Consider the following 26811-nt stretch of genomic DNA (forward strand, 5'->3'; position numbering starts at 1 on the left):
ACAAAAAATGTCTGATTTTAGATTCTAGAAACAGATTTAGGTATATATATAGTAAATGGATGAGAGTCAATCACAAAAAGCTGTTGAAATAATTTATTTCCTTTAGGAAGGAAATAAGTGCAGACCTAGGCCTCATAATAAAACAATTCAAAATAGATTTGACATTTTAAGAGTAAAGGTAACTATAAAATTACTAGAAGAAAAGGTAAATCAATAATTATAGTGTCTTGGAATTAGGAAGGACCTATACACTTTATGCTCAAATTTAGAAACTATAAAAACAAGAAATTACTAATTTGACTTCAAAACATTTGTCTTCTTAATATAATAAAAACATTATAAATAAAATTAAAAGACAAAACATAAATAGGAATAATATTTATTCCATATATACCTGACCAAAATTCTACATCTTTAATGAAAGAAAACATATTTTAGGCAATAGGAGAAAAAAAAATGGATATATCCAGAGAAAATTAGTGAAACACAGAAAAGAGAAAACTACAAAAGCAGAAACAAAAACAGTAAATACTAAAAATACCCAACTCCTCTATTTTTTTAAAATTTTTTTATTGTAATGTTAATCACCATACATTACATCATTAGTTTTTGATGCAGTGTTCCATGATTCATTATTTGTGCATAACACCCAGTGCTCCACGCAGAATGTGCCCTCTTTAATACCCATCACCAGGCTAACCCATCCCCCCACACCCCTCCCCACTAGAACCCTCAGTTTCTTTTTCAGAGTCCATCATCTCTCATGGTTCGTCTCCCCCTCCGACTTGCTCCCCTTCATTCTTACCCTCCTGCTATCCTCTTCTTCTTTTTTTTCTTAACATTAATTGCACTATTTGTTTCAGAAATACAGATCTGTGATTCAACAGTCTTGCACAATTCACAGCGCTCACCATAGCACATACCCTCCCCAATGTCTATCACCCAGCCACCCCATCCCTCCCACCCCCACCACTCAAGCAACCCTCAGTTTGTTTCCTGAGATTAAGAATTCCTCATATCAGTGAGGTCATATGATACATGTCTTTCTCTGATTGACTTATTTCACTCAGCATAACACCCTCCAATTCCACCAACGTTGTTGCAAATGGCAAGATCTCATTCCTTTTGATGGCTGCATAATACTCCATTGTGTATATATACCACTTCTTCTTTATCCATTCATCTGTCGATGGACATCTTGGCTCTTTCTACAGTTTGGCTATTGTGGACATTGCACCTATAAACATTGGGGTGCACGTACCCCTTTGGATCCCTACATTTGTATCTTTGGGGTAAATACCCAGTAGTGCAATAGCTGGATCATATGATAGCTCTATTTTCAACTGTATGAGGAACCTCCATACTGTTTTCCAGAATGGTTGCATGAGCTTGCATTCCCACCAACGGTGTAGGAGGGTTCCCCTTTCTCCACATCCCCACGAACAACTGTCATTTCCTGACTTGTTGATTTTAGCCATTCTGACTGGTGTGAGGTGGTATCTCACGGAGGTTGTGATTTGGACTTCCCTGATGCTGAGCGATGTTGAGGACTTTTTCATGTGTCTGTTGGCCATTTGGATATCTTCTTTGGAAAAATGTCTGTTCATTTTGTCTGCCCATTTCTTGATTGGATTATTTGTTCTTTGGGTGTTGAGTTTGATAAGTTCTTTATAGATTTTGGATATTAGCCCTTTATCTGATATGTCATTTGCAAATATTTTCTCCCATTCTGTCGGTTGTCTTTTGGTTTTCTGGACTATTTCTTTTGCTGTGCAAAAGCTTTTTATCTTGATGAAATCCCAATAGTTCATTTTGCCCTTGCTTCCCTTGCCCTTGGAGATGTTTCTAGGAAGAGGTTACTGCGGCTGAGGTCGAAGAGGTTGCTACCTGTGTTCTCCTTTAGGATTTTGATGGACTCCTGTCTCACGTTTAGGTCTTTCAACCATTTGGAGTCTAGTTTTGTGTGTGGTGTAAGGAAATGGTCCAATTTCATTTTTCTGCATGTGGCTGTCCAATTTTCCCAACACCATTTGTGGAAGACAGTCTTTTTTCCATTGGACATTCTTTCCTGCTTTGTCAAAGATTAGTTGACCATAGAGTTGAGGGTCCATTTCTGGGCTCTCGATTCTGTTCCATTGGTCTATGTGTCTGTTTTTGTGCCAGTACCATACTGTCTTGATGATGACAGCTTTGTAATAGAGCTGGAAGTCTGGAATTGTGATGCCGCCAGCTTTGCTTTTCTTTTTCAATATTCCTCTGGCTATTCAGGGTCTCTTCTGGTTCCATACAACTTTTAGGATTATTTGTTCCATTTCTTTGAAAAAAGGAGATGATATTTTGATGGGGATTGCATTGTATGTGTAGATTGCTCTAGGTAGCATTGACATCTTCACAATGTTTGTTCTTCCAATCCATGAGCATGGAACGTTTTTCCATTTCTTTGTGTCTTCTTCAATTTCTTTCATGAATATTTTATAGTTTTCTGAATACAGATCCTTTGCCTCTTTGGTTAAAATTATTCCTAGGTATCTTATGGTTTTGGGTGCAATTGTGAATGGGATCGACTCCTTGATTTGTCTCTCTTCTGTCTTGTTGTTGGTGTATAGGAATGCCACTGATTTCTGTGCATTCATTTTATATCCTGCCACTTTACTGAATTCCTGTATGAGTTCTAGCAGTTTTGGGGTGGAGTCTTTTGGGTTTTCCACATACAGTATCTTATCATCTGCAAAGAGTGAGAGTTTGACTTCCTCCTTGCCGATTTGGATGCCTTTGATTTCTTTTTGTTGTCTGATTGCTGTGGCTAGGACTTCTAATATTATGTTGAAAAGCAGTGGTGAGAGTGGACATCCCTACCGTGTTCCTGAGTTTAGGGGAAAAGCTCTTAGCTATTCCCCATTGAGAATGATATTCGCTGTAGGTTTTTCATAGATGGCTTTTATGATATTGAGGTATGTACCCTCTATCCCTATACTCTGAAGAGTTTTGATCAAGAAAGGAGGCTGTACTTTGTCAAATGCTCTTTCTGCATCTATTGAGAGGATCATACGATTCTTGTTCTTTCTTTTGTTAATGTATTGTACCACGTTGATTGATTTGTGGATGTTGAACCAACCGTGCAGCCCAGGGATAAATCCCACTTGGTCATGGTGAATAATCCTTTTAATGGACTATTGGCTAGTATTTTGGTGAGAATTTTTGCATCCATGTTCATCAAGGATCTTGGTCTGGAGTTCTCCTTTTTGATGGGGTCTTTGTCTGGTTTTGGGATCAAGGTAATGGTGGCCTCATAAAATGAGTTTGGAAGTTTTCCTTCCATTTCTATTTTTTGGAACAGTTTCAGGAGAATAGGTATTAATTCTTCTTTAAATGTCTGATAGAATTCCCCTGGGAAGCCGTCTGGCCCTGGGCTTTTGTTTGTTGGGAGATTTTTGATGACTGCTTCAATTTCCTTAGTGGTTATAGGTCTGTTCAGGTTTTCTATTTCTTCCTGGTTCAGTTTTGGTAGTTGATACATCTCTAGGAATGCACCCATTTCTTCCAGGTTATCTAATTTGCTGGCATAGAGTTGCTCATAATATGTTCTTATAATTGTTTGTATTTCTTTGGTGTTGGTTGTGATCTCTCCTCTTTCATTCATGATTTTATTTATTTGCATCATATCTCTTTTCTTTTTGATAAGTCTGGCCAGGGGTTTGTCAATCTTGTTCACTCTTTCAAAGATCCAGCTCCTAGTTTCATTGATCTGTTCTACTGTTCTTTTGGTTTCTATTTCATTGATTTCTGCTCTGATTTTATTATTTCTCTTCTCCTGCTGGGTTTAGTCTTTTTTTGCTGTTTTTTCTCTAGCTTCTTTAGGTGTAGGGTTAGGTTGTGTATTTGAGACCTTTCTTGCTTCTTGAGAAAGGATTGTATTGCTATATACTTTCATCTCAGGCCTGCCTTTGCTGTATCCCAAAGATTTTAAACAGTTGTGTTTTCATTTTCATTGGTTTCCATGAATTTTTTTATTTCTCTTTAATATCCTGGTTGACCCATTCATTCTTTAGTAGGATGCTCTTTAGCCTCATGTATTTGAGTTCTTTCTTACTTTCCTCTTGTGATTGAGTTCTAGCTTCAAAGTGTTGTGGTCTGAAAATATGCAGGGAATAATCGCAATCTTTTGGTATCAGTTGAGACCTAGAATGTGATCAATTCTGGAGAATGTTCCATGGGCACTAGAGAAGAATGTGTATTCCGTTGCTATGGGATGGAATGTTCTGAATATGTCTGTGAAGCCCATTTGGTCCAGTGTTTCATTTAAAGTCTTTATTTCCTTGTTGAGCTCTTGCTTAGATGATCTGTCCATTTCAGTCAGGGGGGTGTTAAAGTCCCCCACTTATTGTATTGTTGTCGATGTGTTTCTTTGCTTATGTTATTAATTGCCTTATATAATTGGCTGCTCCCATGTTTGGGGCATAGATATTTACAAGTGTTAGATCTTCTTGTTGGATAGACCCTTTAAGTAGGATATAGTGTTCTTCTTCAGCTCTTATTACAGTCTTTGTTTTAACATCTAATTTGTCTAATATAAGGATTGCCACCTCAGCTTTCTTTTGGTGTCCATTAGCATGGTAAATGGTTTTCCACCCATCACTTTCAATCTGGGGGTGTCTTTGGAGCTAAAATGAGTCTCTTGCAGACAGCATATTGATGGATCTTGTTTTTTAATCTAATCTGATAGCCTGTGTCTTTTGATTGGGGCATTTAGCCCATTCAAATTCAGGGTAACTATTGAAAGATATGAATTTAGTGCCATTGTACTGCCTCTAAGGTGACTGTTACTGTATATTGTCTGTGTTCCTTTCTGATCTATGCTGCTTTTAGGCTCTCTCTTTGCTTAGAGGACCCCTTTCAATATTTCTTATAGGGCTGGTTTTGTGTTTGCAAATTCCTTTAGTTTTTCCTTGTTCTGGAAGCTTTTTATCTCTCCTTCTCTTTTCAATGACAGCCTAGCTGGATATAGTATTCTTGGCTGCATATTTTTCTCGTTTATTGCTCTGAAGATATCATGCCAATCCTTTCTGGCCTGCCAGCTCTCTGTGGATAGGTCTGTTGCCATTCTAATATTTCTGCCATTGTAGGTTACATATTTCTTCTCCCAAGCTAGTTTCAGGATTTTCTCTTTGTCTCTGAGACTCATAAATTTTACTATTAGATATCGGGGTGTTGACCTATTTTTATTGTTTTTGAGAGGGGTTCTCTGTGCCTCCTGGATTTTGATGCCTGTTTTCTTCCCCATATTAGGGAAGTTCTCTGCTATTATTTGCTCCAATATACCTTCTTCCCCTCTCTCTCTTTCTTCTTCTTCTGGGATCCCAATTATTCTAATGTTGTTTCGTCTTATTGTATTGCTTATCTCTTGAATTCTGCCCTCGTGATCCTGTGGCTGTTTCTCTCTCTTTTTCTCAGCCTCTTTATTTTCCATCATTTGGTCTTCTATATCGCTGATTCTCTCTTCTGCCTCATTTATCCTACGAGTTAGTGCCCCCGTTTTTGAGTGCACCTCATTAATAGCCTTTTTGATTTTGACTTGGTTAGATTTTAGTTCTTTTTTTTCCTCCAGAAAGGGTTTTTCTAATAACTTCCACGCTTTTTTCAAGCCTAGGTTGTATCTTTAAAGTCATGATTCTGAACTCTAGGTCTGACATTGTACTAATGCCCGTATTGAGGTGGCAGACGGTACTACCTCTTGTACCTTTTGCTGAGGTGATTTTTTTCATCTTGTCATCTTGTCCAGAGGAGAATAGATGAATGAGAGAACAGAATGCTAACAGGTTAACAACCTCCCCAGCAAATATACTCTATGTACAAATCAGAAAAGACCTGAAACCAGGGGAAAAGAAAGGGAAAGAAAGAAAAAAGAAAGAGAAAAAAAAGAAAAAGAAAAAGATAAAACAAACAAAAACAGAAGAAAACAAAAAAACAGAATATAATCAAATATGATCAGACTAGTGCATAGATCAGTGCCACACCCTAGATTTTGGGTGTTTTTTGGTCTGTTAGAAGAAAGTGCCTCCTAAAATTTTAAAGGAAGAAAGACTTATATATGTACAAAATAAGGGTTGTTACAATGAAGGGATAGAAGATGACTGTAAAGATGAAAAGTATAAAAGATTTTATAAAAGGAATTAATAAGATAAGAAGTTGTTTGAAAAAAGAAAGAAGATTGAAAAAAAAAAGAAAAGAAAAGGGTAGAGAATGTGATCAGGCAGGAGAGTAGAACAAAGCCATATACTAGTGATTTAGGGTATATTTTGATCTGTTAGAAGAAAGTGTATCTCAAAATTTTAAAGAGAGAACAACTTATATATATATATATGCCAAAAATAAGGGTAACTACTATGAAGGGATAAAATATGAGTCTAAAAATGAAAAAATAAATGTTTTTTTAAAAAAGGGATTGATAAGATGTTGGTTGAAAAAGGGAAAAAGAAAATTAAAAAAAACAGTTAAAAAAATGTTGGTTGAAAAAGGGAAAAAGAAAATTAAAAAAAACAGTTAAAAAAATTAACTTTGAAAAACTAATGAATCATGGTAAAAAAGCCATGAATTCTATGTGCAGTATTGCCCTAGCACTGGAGTTCTCCTGTTCTCCTTGATTGGTAAACTTGGTCTTGGCTTCCTGGCTGTTCATGCTGATCTTCTGGGGGAGGGGCCGTTGCCACTGTTCCTAAATGTCTTTGCTGGAGGTGGAATTGCCCTGCCCTTGTCGGTCTGGGCTAAGCAAGCTGCTCGGGTTTGCTCTCAGGAGCTTTTGTTCCCTGCAAGCTCTCGGTACAGCTTTGGAGGACCAGGGTGAAAATGGTGGCCTCCCAATCTCTGCCCGGAGGAGCTGAGAACTCGGGGCCCCGTTCCTCAGTGCACCCCCAGAGAAAAGCAGTCACTCCCGCCTCCCCAGTCTCCGGCCGCACTCCATGCTCACCTGGCCTGTGACTGAGTGTTTCTATCTCTGGCACCCGACCCCATGTGGAGTCTCCAAACCCAGCAGATCCCTGCGGTGCGCTCCCGCGCCACTCCTCCCGGGGGAGGAAGGGGAGTCTCCCCAGCTCTGCCGCTTGTTGGGACCCTGCTGGAGGAGCAGTGGCCCGACTGGTCCACAGATCACAGTTTATGGTATAAGCCCGAGCTGAGAGCCTGCGCCTCGGCTCTGTCTCTGCAGCCGGCTTCCCCACTCCAATAACTGGGAGCTCTGCTGCACTCAGGTACCCCCGGTCTTTCTGTGACACCGAGGGTCCTGAGACCACACTGTCCTTCAGCGGAGCCGAGTTCTAAAAGTTCTGATTTTGTGCTCCGTGGCTCTATCACTTGCCAGAAGCGGTGGAGGTCCCCTCCCCCGCCATCTATCCTCTCAAATATCGCCTCGGATTCACTTCTCTGCACGTCCTGCCTTCCAGTAAGTGGTCGTTTCTCTGTTCAGAGAGTTGTTGCTACTCTCTTCTTCAATCTCCTGTTGAGTTGTAGGTGCTCAGAATGGTTTGATTACTATTCAGCTGAATTCCTGAGACCAGACGAAATCCAGGTCTCCTACTGCTCTGCCATCTTGCTTCGCCCCCCAACTCCTCTATTAATAATATAAATCAGAGAAACTCACATGAAAACAATCTATTTGATTGCAAACAATTAAAAATAAATTTTACTATCGCAATTGCAATAAAACTGCATATCTCATTCACTCTTGTTTAGAGTGTAACTTGGACTATTGCTGGATGCAATTTGATCATATGTAGCTAAAACTTTACAGTGGGCATATTATGTGAAGCAGTAATTATATTCCTAAATATAAGGAAATAAAGATGACAATATATTTCTGTAAGAATTTTCAGTGGAGATTATTTAAATTATATACAACAAATTGGCAATGAGAGTATATCCACTCAGTGAATTTACATAAGTCATTAAAATTATCTAGTTAATTACTTGTTTACATGGGATTATGTTTTAAATATATTTGTAAGCTTAAATGACCATATGATAAAACTACTGAGATTATAGTTTTATTAAACAAAAATGCAGATTTACCTATTTAAAATAAGCAGTAGAATGTCTAGACAAATATACACTAAAATGTTAAAGTAGTTATCTCTAAGTACTGAATTCATATTTCTTCACTAAGCAAGTCTGTACTTTCTACCTGCCACATAACACTAGATGAGGTCCAGGAGGCTCTGCACATGAACCTACCTTCAGTGTCAGAGCATCCAGGTATAGATATCTAACCCACACCGGGAATTTTTCTTTCTGGGGAATCTGGAAGTAAGTGATAGAATCTAAGAGTGATAGGATCTGAGTTGCAATCAGTGGCTGTGTTCTCCACAGAATCCCTAGGACAGACTGTTGCTGTAACCAAGTCCAGCTCACTATACTTGCTAAGATTAATGCTTATTTTTTATTATTACTTTTTACTGGGTGATGTTTTCCAGCAATCTTTACTTTCCCCTACTATGTTAGTCATAGTTACTCCATTACTTGTTTCCTGGTAACCTTGACTAACAAAAATACTCAAGTAGTTTTTACCTCAGTATCCTATAGAGTCTTTAATTATCATTAAGTTTCGATCATTTTTCTCATGGTGGTCAGAAACAGAAGACAAAATATGTTAAGAAATACTTTGCGGGGTGCCCGGGTGGCTCAGTTGGTTAAGTGTCCAATTTGTGATTTTGGCTCAGGTCATGATCTCATGGGTTGTGAGATCGAGCCGCACGGTGGGCCCAGCACTCAGCAGGGAGTCTGCTTGAGATTCTCTCCCTCTTCCTCTGCCCCTCCCCCCAACTCTCATCTACATGCACACACTCGCTCTCTGTCTCTCTCAAATAAATAAATAAATCTTAAAAAAAGGAAAAAACACTTTGCTATATAGAGAATTGTCATCTCAATGACTCACACTTGATTTCTTTATCAAATTCATGATTCTGGACTCTTTCTTCCATGAGGACACCTTTTTCCCCCAGAAAATTGTTCAGCTTTTGTGTAATGTCAAATGTCTTCTCCCCAGATATAATAACCAACACAACCTGTTAATAAAACAAAGCTGAGTTTATCCGTTACCATAGTAAAGGAGAATCAGAGACCTTTGGAATGTTTCTGAGGGGGAGAGGCAAGAAAAGGATTTATGAAGGATTTGAAGTTTGGTTTAAGGCAGGTATTTGATTAGGATTAGATAAGGATTATGGTAGAATGGTAGGATTGATGAAAATAACAAAGCATAAATTCAATTGAAACATTGATGGGTCTTTTGGGCAACTCCCGTAATGAGCAATCAAGTTATTTGCATGGTGAAGAGTTTCCTGGAATAATACTGTTATGCTAATGAAGACAATGGAAGAGTAAAGACAGGTTCATGAGAGGGAAGGGAGTAGGTACTTTCAGTCTTCAGTGTCCATCTGTTTATGGGAGTAAATGGTTTTCCTTTTTTTTAATTTTTTTTAAACTTTTTTTTTAAGATTTTTTTATTTATTTGAGAGAGAGAGAATGAGAGATATGAGAGATAGAGAGCACGAGAGGGAAGAGGGTCAGAGGGAGAAGCAGACTCCCCGCTGAGCAGGGAGCCCGATGCGGGACTCGATCCCGGGACTCCAGGATCATGACCTGAGCTGAAGGCAGCCGCCCAACCAACTGAGCCACCCAGGCGCCCGTAAATGGTTTTCTTAATGAGGTTCCTAGTGTCCTGAACTACCAAGTTTGCCAGACATGAACATAATAGCCCTAAATTCCTCTTTAGGCACAGTCTAGGACTCCTGCTACTGATGAGTTTGATTTTGATATATACATAGAGAGAATTGAAGATAATTTTCTAGCACAAAAGAACAATTACACACAAGGGTGTAGAGTCAGAAATTAAACATATTTTGTTGAGGACAATGGGGATCGTCTAGCCACGATGGAATCTTTATTTAGGAACAAGAACAAAATGGATAAAAATATGATACAATATAGTAGCCCAGATTTTACCTCTAATTTTCTAAGTGAACTTAAATATTTGAATTCTTGTTATTAGGACAAATTTTCCACAACTGTAAAAGAAATTCTTCAGACTATTTTTTTTTTCTTAGCTCTAGAATGCTACAGTAGCTTATGAAACCAAATATTCTGATAATGATGAATACCTTCCAGATGGGCAAATGGCCAAGTATTATTTTTCTCTCTCTCCATCATAAGTACCTTCTTGACTAGAGGAGGTAATGGTATCCCAGCAACAGATAAGCAATGCTCCATTTAATTGCCAAAGATTATTTTTTAATGAACTTTGGAAAAAGGAAGTCAAGTTGACTATAGGGTTCTTTGATTAATTTGATGAAAATCTATAAACATCTGACCTAGCTCATTAACACCTTAACGAAGACAGAAGAATCTCTTATGCTCAATTTCCAGAGAACAAGTGTTGTGCGTGGCATTTTGATTTTTCCAGCCAAAGAAAAATGAGGTCTGTGAAGTAAAATTTACGTATCTGTAGATCAATGTGAATGTGGAAATCATCAAACAACAATTGGGGTACCAAGGACCTCCTGGATGACCTTATCAAAGACAAATTCCCAGTTGGTACTCCATCTCTTCCTCTTTTCCAGTTCTATTACTGACTTGCAGGTACACAGTGTAAGTTTACTACCACCTGAAAGACAGGTTCCCCATGGAGGAGGTGACTGAGAATACCAAATATTTATTGATCAATTACGCTTAGAGATCACTGGAGTTGATAGAAACACTGAGAAAAAACGAAAAAAAAAAAAAAGAAAAGAAAAACATAGATGATCTTTGCCCCTGGGAAGATAGCAAATTTGGCTGATTAGGATGACAAGGAGTTTGCTGGAGATATTTTTAGATAGTTGATGGAATTGTTGGGAACAATACAGAACCAGTCTCAGTTATAACAGCTAGACCACAAGCAGATGCTGAAATGAATCCCCCTGTCTTTAATATACTAGGAATTTCACTTTGAAGTCTCTGATTCTGTTACTTCCAGATGTAAAAAGAGAGCTCCTTTCAGGTCCTTCCTGAGTCCTAAGTCAGTCTTGTACTCTTGAGTCAAAGTCTTGCCTGTGTTTCTGATTAGTGGGATCTAGTCCACTTGTCCAGGCCACAAATGCAAGGGAATTTGGAAAGCAGATAATTCAATATTTTCAGCTTTTTTTTTTTTTAAAGATTTTTATTTATTTATTTGACAGAGAGACAGTGAGAGAGGCAACACAAGCAGGGGGAGTGGAGAGGGAGAAGCAGGCTTCCGAACTGGGAGCCCGATGCAGGGCTGGATCCCAGGACCCTGGGAACATGACCTGAGTCGAAAGGCAGACGCTTACCGACTGAACCACCCAGGCGCCCCAATATCTTCAGCCTTTATAGGGGAGCATGTTTCCCCCCACCAAGCTTCATAAGGTGGTGGGGCGCCTGGGTGGCTCAGTCGTTAAGCGTCTGCCTTCGGCTCAGGTCATGATCCCAGAGTCCTGGGATCGAGCCCCGCATCGGGATCCCTGCTCTGTGGGAAGCCTGCTTCTCCCTCTTCCACTCCCCCTGCTTGTGTTCCCCCTCTCGCTGTGTCTCTCTCTGTCAAATAAATAAATAAAATCTTTAAAAAAAAACAAAAAAACCTTCATAAGGTGGGGATTCCCCAAACAGAGAAGGTCAGTGGATGCCTAGAAGGGAAAACGTTTACAGCATGTTTACAGGTTACACTCTGTGAAGCATCAAAGACAAAGGCCCAGGCAAGGTTGCAATAACGTAGGAACTGCTACTAGAAGAAAAATAGAATGACTGACTCAGATTGAGGTAGAAAAGAACACCTGTGGTAGGGAACAGGTAAAGTGAGTAAGGATTAAGAAAGGACATCCCAGGAAGAGGGCACAGCACAAGCAAAGGCTCAGAGGCCTGAAACGACAAGTGAAGAACTCCCCAAATTTGCATCATTCTCTGAACATCTATTACATCTGTTACATCTATTAAAGAAGAAAAAGCAGTTGGATCTTAGGTGCACCCTAAAGGACAATCGGTGTTGTGATAAAAATTGAAATGCATCTGGAAATTCCCATGTGGTAGGACCTACAAAGAACTATGGCAAACTGAAATTGACCAAAAAGATCAGATTTTGCCTTTAAAAGTTTATTTCATCAATACAAGACAGCATGGAGCCCACAGTAAATATTATTTAATTTGATATAAGGATTCTGTTTCTTGAATTTCATATCTGTAATCACATTTTGTCATCCCCTTTTTCTTGCTGTAATAAATTATCAGACCTTATTTTTAAATGTGTTTCTATTTCTTTTTATGTTGTTGTTAATTTTATTTTTTCCCAAGTTTCTATTTAAGTTCCAAGTTAGTTAACATATAGTGTAGTATTATTTTCAGGGGTAGAATTTGCCTATCATCACTTACATACAACACACAGTGCTCATCACAAGTGCCCTCCTTAATGCCCATCACCCATTTAGCCCTTTGCCCCACCCACCTCCTCTCCAGCAACCCTCAGTTTGTTATCTATAGTTAAGAGTCTCTTATGGTTTGCCTCTCTCTCTGTTTTTATCTTATTTGCCTCTTTTTCTGTTTTTATCTTTATTTTATTTTTCCTTCCCTTCCCCTATGTTCATCTGTTTTGCTTATTAAATTGCATACATGAGTGAAATCATATGGTATCTGCTTTTTCTCTGACTTATTTCGCTTAGCATAATACACTCTAGTTCCATCCACATCACTGAAAATGGCAAGATTTCATTCTTTTTGATGGCTGAGCAATATTCCACTGTACACCTATACCACATCTTCTTTATCCATTCCTTGAATGTCAGATCAATTCTCACCCAGTATTTTGGATATTTCTTCAATTAGGAGACTTTTACAGATTCTTCTATGGGTTCCTCAGTGGGAGCTTTATTGGTTTCTTATTATGTAACCAAGAGTATTCCTGAATTTCAGTTCTGTTAGATTTTTATCAAGAGGGGCATGAAAGATGCTAATGTGTAAACTGATGATCTGATTTTTGCAACTTTATGTAATAAATATCGGTAGTATAGCCCTTTTCAGTGGAGACTCTTAAAAACTGTCTACTTTGAAATCAATATCATAGTTTTAGGGAAAGAGACTGGAGCTTTTTGACAGTAGTGCTTGCCTGGTGACTTATTAAAATTTTTAGGGAAACTACATCCTTCACCATTTCAGAAAGTTATAGTCACAAATGAGTTTGACTATTTTATTTTCTCCTTGTTGTCAACCTAGCAAAAAAGTGTTTGTAAATTTTCTATCATTTTTCTCTACAAAATGGATGAATCTAGGAAATTTGGATCAAGAAAGCTAAAGCAAGTATATAAAGCACCATCTTAATAGGATGTAAACAGTTATATATATAACATATATATTATATTTTATATAGATAGATAAATAAAATTATTAGGCAAGGTGACATGTGGGATAATAACACTGACAGAGAATTAAATTGTACTGATACAGAGAGTTTGAGAGAATCACATGCCAGAAGATTGTGTAATATATAACAGTCTTCTAAGAGAAGGAGTCAAACTTTTATCATGTGAACCTATAATTATCTGCAAAATACTAGAGTAAAGCCTAGAAGGAAATGAATGAAATTATGTATAAACCAATCTAACCAATTATAAATTCTTGAGTTGACATGGTTAGACTTGGACCAGAGATAAATAGTATTTAATTCAATATTGATAAAATAAAAGAAAGAATGAAAAATAAAATGAATAAATAGATGCACTTGACAAATATTTACCATCTTCTATGACTGCATATACTACACAATTTTAAATGTGACAAGACAGAAAGGTAAATAAATGTGTTGATGCTCTAAAATAATTTAAAATGTATTTAAAGTGCTGTTCTATTACCACAGTAATGTGGCATGCCAGAATTTAGTCCTTAGTACTCTTATCCATTTACATATACTTCTTTAGTGAGCTTATCCTTTCAAATTTAAATATTACCTAGATGTTTACTGTTCCCAAGCCATGGCTATAGAACAGACCCTTCTCCCAAATGAGATTTAAAAATCCAAATACCGACTCAACGTCTCCTCTCAGTTGTCTAATAGATACTTAAAAACTTAACTGGTCTCATGACTATTCCTGCCAAATTTGTATACCTGTGTTAGAGGATAATTTTCAAAATAAAAGTAAAATCATGTAAAATCAGATATAAAAACAAGCAAAATCAGATATAAAATGATCATATGTTTTAAAAAATGACCATGTGTTAAAGGTTACGTTTAATTCATTATTAATCAGGTAATCAATAGGATGTTACAAGCAATTTAAAGGATACTACAAACATCAGACACAATTTATAGATCAGGAATATTGAAAATATTTGCAAGTAGAGGCAAAACTATGTTCTACCCGTGTGGAAGTCAACTGAATCTCTCTTGGACAGAGTTTAGGTGTCTACAGATAAGAGTGATTTTACATTGCTATCCATCACATAACAACTGGCAGAGTTCTAAATTCACTTAAAGCCAATTAAAAGGCTCAAATCCATCCACAGAATCAGAATCAGGTGACCTGGAGGGATGTTTTCTAAACAGTGCATAGTTAAGAATGAGTTTGAAAATAGTTAAGAATGAGGGAAAATAAAAACATGACCAGATACACTGGAAAAACAAGGCTTACCATTCTCCCATCTTCAGCAAAAACAATTACTGAGATAGTCACTTCAATAAGAAAAAAAAAAAAGATTAACTTTGGAATGTTATGGGACACAAGAAAGAACAAAAGCAAAGATTTAGTAAATGAATTATGTAGACCAACTTAACCATGACTGTAAAATATTAATTAATTATGTATTAGAAATTTATTATTTTTTAAAAGATTTTATTTATTTATTTGTCAGAGACAGAATGAGAGAGAAAGTACAAGCAGGGGGGGTTGGCAGGCAGAGGGAGAAGCAGGCTCCTCACTGAGCAGCTAGCCCAATGTGGGACTTGACCCCAGGACCCTGGGATCACGACCTGAGCTGAAGGCAGACACTTAACCAACTGAGCCACCCAGGCATCCCATGTATTAGAAATTTAAAACTAAAACTACAGATAGCAATAAAAACAGAGAGAGCCAGATTTTCAATGTGTGTGTGAAACATGTTTAAGCTACTTATCCTGTTCAAATGAAGAAATTAGAATTTTTAGAAGTATGTTATTAAAAATGAAATTAATCCCTGAACAACAGGGGGAGTGGGGCTTAAGGGTGACCCCTATACAGCTGAAAACTCAGTTTTAACTCACCAAAACTTAACTATTGATAGCCTATTGTTGACCAGAAGTCTTATTGATAACGTAAGTGATTAACACATTTTGTATGTTATATGTACCATATATTGTTTTCTTACAACAAAGTAAGCTAAAGAAAATATTATTTAAAAAAATTGTAAGGAAGATAAAATGCATTGATAGTACTGCACTGTATTTATTTTAAAAAAAATCCACATGTAAGTAATCCACACAGTTCAAACCCATGTTGTTTAAGGGCCAACTGTAAATGTTAAAAATTTTTGTGTTAAATAATTAAGGGAATTGCATAACTAACTAAAATATAATGTATTGTTACTGAATCAAAACAGAATTAAGAGAGTAAAATACAGCAAAAAAAATTCATCTGGACATAGGAAGGTGGAAAAAATAAAAGAAGTTAAAGCAGAGGAAAACAATTCAAAATAGAAAACACCATACAATAGTAGAAATAAATTAAAATATATTAACAAAAATCAATGGGTATGTAGATTAATTTGTTTATCACTCCCAAATGATTTAGAAATTCTGCCATATACTGTGTAAATGTCACATCTGAAACAAAATTACATAAAAATGTTTAAAATCAAGGAATAGAAAGAGCTAATCTATGGAAACACTGACTTAAGAATGTTGATGCAAAAATTTTAATAACATGCAAATGAGAACTAAAAGCAGAATTCCTTAAAATGAATAAATCACATTACATAATAATGAATGAGAAAATGCACAAAGAAAATATAGCGTAAACTGACAAGATAGCATTCAAATACATAAAGCAAAACTGTCAGGATTATTTTACAATTAATTTAGTAAATCCATTTTCAAATTCAGAGATTTTTTTTAATCCATTTTTATTGTAAACTGAGAGTTCTTGCTTACAAACAATTCAGCAAGGAAATAGAAGACTTGATTACCACAGTTAACAACCTTAATCAATGTACGTGTACATACGGCCAATTAACATAAATAAATTACATAATAGATTTCAAAGGAAATCTCAAGCTATTTCAAATAATTGATAGCACATATACCACACTGTCTGACTAAATCAATTAAATTTGAAATCAACAATTAAGTTTTTTTCCCCCAAACACAAATGTTTGCAAACTTATAAAAACATTACTAATTAATGTATGGGTAAAGAGAGTATCAAAACGGAAATTACCAAATATTTAGAAATGAATGAAAATGAAAGTACTAAATAACTCTTGGGATATAGTTAAAGTCATTTAAAGGTAGAAGGACAGCTTTAAAGGATATATGCATTGACTTCGAGAAGCTGGGAAAATAACAGATTATAGTAAAACTGGGTAAGAAAAATAGGATACTAAGGATATGTGGGAATTAATGAAATTTAAAGCACAGAAACAATGGAAAAAAGCACCAAAACTACTGCCAGATTCTCTGTAAATATAAATAAAAAGGTATATCCTTCTACCAGCATAAATCAGGGGAAAAGATACAAATAGACAACATTAAGAATTAATAAACATAAACAAAAAGAATAAAATATTTTTAAAATATTAAGAGATTATAAAAATTTTTATGATGAATTTGAAAAGTTACATGAAATAATTTATTGCCTAACAAAATAATAATTATCAAAATTAATTTGATTAGAGATAGAAACTCTTAATAAAACTATAAATATTTATGCAATTGGACCAGTAATAAAAGACACTTTCCTCAAAAAAAAAAAGAAAGGAAAAAGACAAAAGAAGTAGATATTTTACTAATGAGTTTGAACACAACTTCAAGGCAGAGATGATAACTATCTTATTCAAACTGCAGAGAGTTAAAAATTGAGGAACATATATCCAAGTCATTTATCAGGAGTTTAATTTGATTGCAAAAAAAAAAAGAAAAAAAAAAAGGACTATGCAATAAAAGAAAACTATAGGCAGATATTACTTACTAACAGATGCAAAATTCGTTTTTTTTTTAAACATTGGTTTTTATTTTTTTTTAAAGATTTTATTTATTTATTTGACAGAGAGAGACACTGCGAGAGAGGGAGCACAGGCAGGGGGAGTGGGAGAGGGAGCAGCAGGCTTCCCGCGGAGCAGGGAGCCCGACGGGGGCTCGATCCCAGGACCCTGGGACCACGACCTGAGCCGAAGGCAGACGCTTAACGACTGAGCCACCCAGGCGCCCCAGATGCAAAATTCTTAAATAAAATTCTAGGAAATATACTTTAGTATAATGAAAAATGCATAATGATTCAGTAGTGTATCTTAGGAATCCAAGGGTGAATCATCATCAGAAAACTATTTATATTACTTGCCACAGATAAAAGGAGAAAAGAAACATGGTCTTTTAAAGAGATATTCAAAAGCATTTGAAAAATTCAACACTCATTTATAATTAAAAAATTAGTATTCTCAACTAAAGGGGAACATAAGGGAAAGGATGTAATGTGAATTTAAAAATCTCTACTGGGCGCCTGGGTGGCTCAGTCGGTTCAGCGACTGCCTTCAGCTCAGGTCATGATCCTGGAGTCCCGGGATCGAGTCCCGCGTTGGGCTCCCTGCTCAGCAGGGAGTCTGCTTCTCCCTCTGACCCTCTTCCCTCTCGTGCTCTCTCTCTCTAAAATAAATAAATAAAATCTTAAAAAAAAATCTCTACCAACAGCATTCATTATATACTCAATGGTGATACTTCTTAAATATTCCCATTAAACTGAGGACAATAAACGAAAGCCCACTTTCCCTATATCTAGGTTGTAGTCAATTCAATAAGAAATATGAAATGAATTATTATTCAGCATTGATAATCCAAGGAACTAGAAACTATTAAAACCAATAAAAGAGATTAGCTTGTACTGGAGAGAAAGTCAACACAGAGACATTCTTAGAGTGTACAAATTCTTTTTTAAAGATTTAAAAATAAGAACTCCTTAAATAGATATATAAGTATAAGGTAACTAAGTACGAATTAAAGAAAAGATGATTGTTATGGAGAAAAAAAATCACAAAGGGTATAATGAGCATAACAGATGACTTAAAACATAGAGAAATCCCTTATGGATAGAAAGTCTAATACATTCTTCCCTTAAACTATAAGCTACTGTGAGGGATCCCTTTGGAGCCCTTACCCAGATCAGAATTTTTCTCTTAACTATCCTCTTACTCAGAATGGGGTTTCCAAGAGACACTTCTGTACTAAGTGACCGAGTCACCCACAGATGACATGTAACCAGGATAATAACAAAAGGCAAGGTGGTAGGAGAGAATTCCCCCACAGAGCAGGAGATAAGACTCCACTGCCTTTAGAAAGAAGAAAATAACAATAAAAGTGACTAAAATTACTTATATTTTTTTATAATTACCATAAGCTAGCAATTTGAAGAATCTCAGGAAAATAGACTCTTCCTCTTCCTAAATAATTTCTTGTTCTGAGGTCTAAACCAGTGTTGTGGTTAGTGGTGAGTTGCAATAATAATACATATAAGCTTTTGATTTAGCACATTATTACTTCTTATCTTTAATTGACATTGTACTTTAAGTGGAATTTAATTTTTTATTTAATTTTTATTTTTTTTAAGATTTTATTTATTTGAGAGAGAGCACACACAAGCAGGGGGAGGGGCAGAGGGACGAGCAGACACCCAGCTGAGCGCTGAGCCTGAGGACCCTGGGGCTCAGCTCCTAGCTTGGCATGGGGCTCCACTCGGGGCTCCATCCGAGGACCCTGAGATCATGACCTGAGCCAAAGTCAGATGTTTAACCTACTGAGCCACCCAGACACCCCAGAATTTAATTTTTTAAAATCCTCTCTTAAGCAGTGGTTCTCAAAACAAGTGGGTTCAGCTACATGCATTTCTTTTTCTTTCCTTCTTTCTTTCTTTCTTTCTTTCTTTCTTTCTTTCTTTCTTTCTTTCTTTCTTTCTTTCTTTCTTTCTTTCTTTCTTTCTTTTTCTTTCTCTTTCTTCTCTCTTTCTTTCTTTCTTTCTTTCTTTCTTTCTTTCTTTCTTTCTTTCTTTCTTTCTTTTTCTTTCTTTTTCTTTCTCTCTCTCTCTTCTTCCTTCCTTCCTCCCTTCCTTCCTTCCTCTCTCCCTCCCTCCCTCCCTTCCTTCCTATAGAGAGACATTGCATGCACAAGAACAGTTGGGGAAGGAAGGAAAGAAGGAAGGAAGAAAGGGGCAGAGGGAGAGGGAGAGAGAGAGAGTCTTAAGCAGGCTCCATGCCCAGCACAAAGCCCTTATCGGGACTCCATCTCACGAACCTGAGATCATGACAGGAGTGGATATCAAGAGTTAGACTCTTAACTGAGCCACCCAGGCACCCTTACATGCACTTATTTCTAAATAAGAGTTGAAAATTCTTCAAAATCCCTTCACTTAGAATCCATGACTATGACCCTGAGTACTATATATTCCTACATTTCAACAGCAGATTAAAATTAAACAATGATAGTACAGTGTACAATGATTGTAAAAGCCAAAAAAAAATAGAACTTGAGTTACTTTAATTTTATCTGAGTGACCACAAGATGTTATTTGTTTAAACTGTTTGGTTGCAGAGACATCTAAAAGCCACTCAGATCAACCCTTTTTTGTTTGTTTGTTTCTATGTTCTCTTTTAATTAATGCCACAATGAACATGGGGGTATACATATATCTTCCTTGTCCTGATTTGATTATTTGGGGATGCATACACAGAACTGGGGTTGGTGGATCATATGATAATTATATTTTTAATTTTTTGAGAAACTCCATACTATTTTCCATTAGTGGCTGTACCAGTACACATTCACATCAACAGTGCACAAGGATTCCCGATTTTCCATTCCCCTCAACACTTGTAATCTCGTCTTCTTGATGGTGGCATTTTTAAAAAAAATTTATTATGTTATGTTAATCACCATACATTACATCATTAGTTTTTGATGTAGTGTTCCATGATTCATTGTTTGTTCATAATACCCAGTGCTCCATTCAGTACGTGCCCTCTTTAATACCGAACACCAGGCTAACCCATCCCCCCACCCCCCTCCCCTCTAGAACCCTCAGTTTGTTTCTCAAGAGTCCAAAGTCTCTCATGGTTCGTCTCCCCCTCCGATTTCCCCCCCTTCATTTTACCCTTCCTACTATCTTCTTTTTTTTAACATATAATGTATTATTTGTTTCAGAGGTACAGGTCTGTGATCAATCTTGAAGACTGATTCAACAGACTTGCAATTTCAGGAATTTAGCATGAAATGGAATTTTTGTGAAGCTCTGCCTAACTTTTGTACACACTTCAGAATTCTCTCAGCATATCTGTTGTTTCATATAAAATAAATTTTGGAAATTAAAATTAATAAAAAAGTGATTTTACAAACTTTAAACAAAGATAGACTAATAAATCTAGCTCTGTTGTCTACTGAACATGATTAGGAGAAAGATAAATTTCTATAATGTCATGACACAATATGTAGAAGACTCAAAGAAATTGTAATGTTCTTATTCTTTATGGAACAGAGGAATATGTGGGTATAAATGTTTGATCTCTTTTTCAAACTATACATTAATGTAGTTAAAATTATTCATTATTTTTTCTCCTTTGTGGACTGTGATATTTGTTTTATTTTATACATATTTGCTTAATATTAATTTTCATTGGCATGATTATATACACAAAGAATATTTTTTTTCCACAGCCTGCAAATTTTCCTGGCCATTATTACTATTTGTTTCGTTTCTTGATTAATATTAAAAATAGTTTGGTATATAAGAGGAGGGAGATCTTAAAAATTATTCTCTCTACATGTCAACTACATCTTCTGTGTTGCTGTTAGAAACCAGAACAAAGATGAAAGCTGTTCCACTGTAATTTCTCTCCCTGGAATTGTTGTATTTGGACTTCAAATTCCAGTTCTCACACCTCTCAAATGAGTACATGCACATTCATGACAGACTAGGGAGGAGGCATCCTTTCCTCCTGTGTACAGTTAATAAAAAACAGTATTCAGACAGCAGATTAGCGGAGAGAAGTGGGTTAGATTCCTGGTGCCTTTTCAGTTTTTGATTCTAAGTCCTGGCCGAGACCCTTTTCTCATGAGAAGACTTTTTTAAAGTAATAGGTTCCCTTGTTTCTTCCTAAAGAGCTGGAGATGGCTTCTATTTCATGGAACCAAATGACAGCAAAGGTACTTGAACTCAAAAGCCTAGAGAATTCAGAGAATGAGGAATGTATTTTAGAAGGTGGGGGGAGGAAGCTGCAAGAGTGGGTTTGTCCATGGGGGCTGGAGAGAGAGAGAAAGAGGCCTGGGGTGGGGAAACTGCACTGTGTCTGTCCCCTTGCCGAGATCCCTAAAAGACTATGTCTATCCTCATAAAGACATGGGTTAGTTTTGTTTTGTTTTTTTTTTAAGACTTTATTTATTTGACAGAGAGACAGCAAGAGAGGGAACACAAGCAGGGGGAGTGGGAGAGGAAGAAGCAGGCTTCCCGCTGAGTAGAGAACCTGATGTGGGGCTCCATCTCAGGACCCCATGATCATGACCCGAGCCAAGCCGAAGGCAGATGCCCAATGACTGAGCCACCCAGGCGCCCCACATGGGTTAGTTTTTACAAGGAAATCTGTAGGACAAGGAGTCCTTTGCCATAGCAATTTGGAAGGCAGCTGACAAAATGAGATTTGGCCTGGCCACATTATACCCTACTTGGAGAGATACAACTGAATATTTGGCATTGTGCTTTCAGGTATTACTTCCCATTTTTCATTGATTGATATTTGTCTCTACATCTAGCTGTCTATATATTTGTTCACTGACAAATAGAGGTACATTGAGTTGTTGCTATATATAGTAAAATTTAAGTATAGGGTAAATTCCTCTTTTCTCCCACGGTTTATACTTGTTCATAAGAGTCATATACGCTTCCCTAGTAATAATGCTTTAAGGTGTGATTAGTAAACAAGCAAGTTGACTTTCTTCTAAAGCACAGTACACAAATCTGAAGGCATAAATATTGTTTTTCAGAACTTGCAAAATGGTATTTTATCCCTTGCTGACAAGGGAACAAAGGATTTCTATTTCTTGGCTTTTAGCTATCCTGTCAGAGAAGAAAATGAATTCACTGCACTGGGGTACTGTCTGTTCTTTGGAAATAATAAAATCAGAAATAACTAATAGTTGATTAAAGTTACTTACTGAAATACAAGGACCAAGTTCCAAACATGTTGGACTTTCTTCTCTATTACTGTGTTTCTCAAGAGTAATATTTTTATGTAAATCAGCCATTTTTCTTAGTTCACTAAACAACAGAAAAAATTGATATATCACTTGATCAGTATGTCAGTCAAAATGTGAATGAAGCCAGCTAGTGTCCAATGCCTATAGGAATAAAAAACAAATATTGGCCCCAAGTTTTCCCCTTGAAAATGTGTAATTTTGATGAAGGTGAAATTTGGTATTTTTAATCGATTACTTAAATCTGCTGTGTTTCACTGCTCTGCTCTCTTTTGACCCTGAGTCATTTGGTCAGCGTTTAATCATAGGCAAGTTAGGAATGGTGTGTTAGAACCTCACGTAAGTTCTATGTGTTTTAAGTATTTTTTTTAAAGATTTTATTTATTTATTTGAGAGAGGGAATGAGATAGAGAGAGCATGAGAGGGGGGAGGGTCAGAGGGAGAAGCAGACTCCCCGCTGAGCAGGGAGCCTGATGTGGGACTTGATCCCGGAACTCCAGGATCATGACCTGAGCCGAAGGCAGTCGCCCAACCAACTGAGCCACCCAGGCACCCCTTAAGTATTTTTTTTAATTAACACATAATGTATTATTTATTTCAGGGGTACACGTCTGTGATTCATCAGTCTTACACAATTCACAGTACTCACCATAGCACATACCCTCCCCAATGTCCATCACCCAGCCACCCCATCCCTCTCACCCTCCTCCACTCCTGCAACCCTCAGTTTGTTTCCTGAGATTAAGAGTCTCTTATGGTTTGTCTCCCTCTCTGGTTTCATCTTGTTTCATTTTTCCCTCCCTTCCCCTATGTTCCTCTGTCTTGTTTCTCAAATTCCTCATATCAGTGAGATCATATGATACTTGTCTTTCTCTGATTGACTTATTTTGCTTAGCATAATACTGTCTAGTTCCATCCACGTTGGAACCCTCCTACACTGTTGGTGGGAATGTAGACTGGTGCAGCCAGTATGGACGTTCCTCAAAAAGTTGAAAATAGAGCTATCCTACAACCCAGCAATTGCACTACTGGGTATTTACCCCAAAGATACAAATGTAGTGATCTGAAGGGGCACATGCACCCCAATGTTTATAGCAGCAATGTCCACAATAGCCAAACTATGGAAAGAGCCTAGATGTCCATCAACAGATGAATGGATAAAGAAGATGTATATATATATACAATGGAATATTATGCAGCCATCAAAAAACTTTTAAGTATTTTATGTCTAATCTCTGACTCCAGAATTAAATGCTTTATTTTTTTTTAACTAGGATTGAAGGAGAGTAGAGGGAGGGTTTGGGGAAGGATCAGTTTTCTTAATGCCCTTAACTACTATCTATTCTATTCATGCATTAGGTTGGACTTCAATGAGATGCCTCGGTGATGCTGGGGGAAAAGAAGCGGGTGGTTCTTATTGTCCATGAAACCACACTAAAAGTATAGAAAGGAACAGAGCAATGACATGGTAAGGGTAATCTAAAAATCAGTGGTCAAACAATATAAGCAATTCAGAAAAGAAAGCTATTAATATTTTGGCTTCTTCTAGTGAAAATCTACTCTCTTCTCCAAGCCCCAGTGCATGTATTGGGCCTGACACAGGTTGTTTGCATTAGGTTTTACATGGAGTTGGTCTCTGCAACTCCACAAATCTTTCCTTCTGCATTGGCTTCTGAAGTTTGTATCATCTGACTTACTCTTCAAAATGATAAATCCTTGTTCCTAATGGGTTTTCATGGTTAATTATAAAAAAATAAACATTAATCTCCATTTAACTATTATTATCATTCCTCTAAATGACAGTGAAGGAAGACAAAGCTAAAAGTTTCAGCTGAAAAAAAAATCCAGAATTTTGGTCCCTGATAGGATTGGAGCAAATGAGTGTGTTTTGAGAGAGTGATAGAAATGGGTCAGAGGTAATATCCTAGTTTTCTGGGGTGGATAGAACCATATAAGGGTGAAGTCCACTGAAATATATGTAGATTTTTGAATAATTTTACATCTTCACAGTTATTCCAAGGGATGACCTAGTGTAGTCCATTTGATCTGAATTTCTTTTGAACCGAAGACATAATAAGAAAGCACAGTGTCATCTAGTTAATTTGCTTCCCACAGTGAATGAATGAATGAATCAATAACTAGTTTATTCTTTGAAGATACCAGAAAACTCCTTTAAATCATTCACTCACACACCCTTTTCAAAGTATTAGCTGAATATTTTTGGCAGGATTAGTGAGTTGACTTGAGCTGAATATACTGGGGCACCAGGCTACTCACACTTAGGGACCCTGAAAGGGGAATTTGTGCTAAAAGGATTTTATTTCTAAATCAGTTAAAGGTTATACATTTTATTTCAGAGTAAAAACTTATTTTTCAGGTAAGGAATTAAAATACACAGCTGGAAACATAACTATATTCCTTGTTTGGGAAACTTCATATCTTCATAGAAATTTAAAGACATTTCTTAGTTCAACATTAAAGGTATTTCCCAAATCTAAAATTTGTTCTTTCACTAGATAATATTTTATTTTGCTTTCACTTGGAAAGAATGTATCCCACTGGTCTGATAATGGCAGAAAATGACACAATTTGTTAGAGAGTGAGAAAAGAATCTCTATGCCAAAATATCTCTCCATGGCTCAAAACCATTGCCTCAAATTCCATCATTAAAGACATTTGTTTAAAGGCATCATATTTAGTATACATCACAATAAAATAATGATGTACATGGTAGTGGTAAACTATCAAACCATTGCCTATCACCTGCATCTTGTTGGAAATTATCAAATCCTTTCCAAAATGACTCCAGGCTAATGGTGATTTTGAATAGGGGATAGGGTCAGTTTTGGTATCAAGAAGTGCATGGATAGAAAGGGTTGGCTCCCTCAAAATCTTCACTGACTCAGTACTATACTCTGAATAATCCTTTTTTGTTTCCAAACAGGAGTATTTTGCTTTTAAATAAATGTTTGAGTTGAATCCCAGCTTCCCATTCCAGATCTCTGTCCCAATGCAACTACATGCAGCAGCCCCCACTTAAAAATGGAAGGCCATAGAGGACATGGCTCATTGAATAGAAAGTAGACGACCTTCCTTGGCCACCAGACACTGAACAGACAGATTGTTGACCAAGTGGTTGACTGGGTCCAGGTGGATAGGAGCAGAAAAACATTCTAAACTGTGACCCAGGTAAGCCTAGGGTGTTAATGTTATTTTGCCTATGGCTGTTTAGAAAATTAGTTCCAGTTTCTTGATGTTTATTCGGCTTGCCACTTAATGCTCACTCTGAAAGCACCTCAAGTGGGGAGTCAAATAATTCTCAGAAATCATCCCATTTTATCTCTTTTGTAAAATAACAGCTTTATTGTCATCTCATCTTTTAATTTGATTTATATCTCACCTCTACAGAAGTTTCTGTATTTTGAAAGGTCAACAACAGCTCTCTATAACATTTTTTTTTTCTTGGTTCATAATCTCTTCCCAAAGGATGACAAAGTTGGAAACTATTCTGGATATTTATCTTCTTTCTTTACTAAAATAGGTATTCAACAGAATTTTTTGAAACTCATCGAGGTGTTACTCTGGCATTTAAGTACAAAGATAACCTCCCACTTTGTGGTTGCAGGTCTGCTCTCTACTGCCTTGTTTCCTACCGCCTAAATTTCTTCACTGGCTATTTTCACACAAAATTTCTTTAAATAGTTTTAAACTGCTATCATATCTCCCTTGGACTCTCATCTTCTTGAGGCTAACCTCCCTAATTCCTTTAATTGTCTCTCACATGGCATGATTTTCAATCTCTCTAACATCTTGGTCATTCTTCATGACCTTTGTGTCCATACAGAACAGTGCCAATAATGGAATGTAACCTTCCTATGCAGAGAAGAGCAACACTTCCACACCCCTCAAATTCTAGTTTTCACACGTTCTCTAATATAAACTAAATTTCTATGAGCCTTTTTTGTGGCCACAGTGCAGGTGGATTAACACTGAGCTTGCTGTTTATTAACATGATTATGCTTTTACCTATCTCTGTCTCACTTTAAGAGTTGATCTTTTAAATTCATTTACTGTCCCCACATTCATCCCTGTTAAAGTTCATGCCATTAGATTCAGCTCATTGCTCAGGTTTGCCATGATCTTTTGAGATTTTTATTTTGTCATCTAACACAGTCACCCTCCTTTTCAAAATCAGGATACTCACTGATTTTCTGAGCATATATCTTCTTTATTGTCATATAGATTATGATAAAAATGTTCATGTCACCGTGTCAAGAACTATCCTTGAGGTTGGATACTAGTAATAAATACTTTTTAAGCTTGGTTATTCAGGTATTAATCTGCAAGTGTATAGAGTATCTCGAACCTCT

The sequence above is a fragment of the Eumetopias jubatus genome, unplaced genomic scaffold (genome assembly GCF_037043125.1).
Source record: "Eumetopias jubatus isolate StellerSeaLion01/CBP00866 unplaced genomic scaffold, mEumJub1_p1.0 scaffold_16, whole genome shotgun sequence".
Taxonomy (NCBI): Eukaryota; Metazoa; Chordata; class Mammalia; order Carnivora; family Otariidae; genus Eumetopias; species Eumetopias jubatus.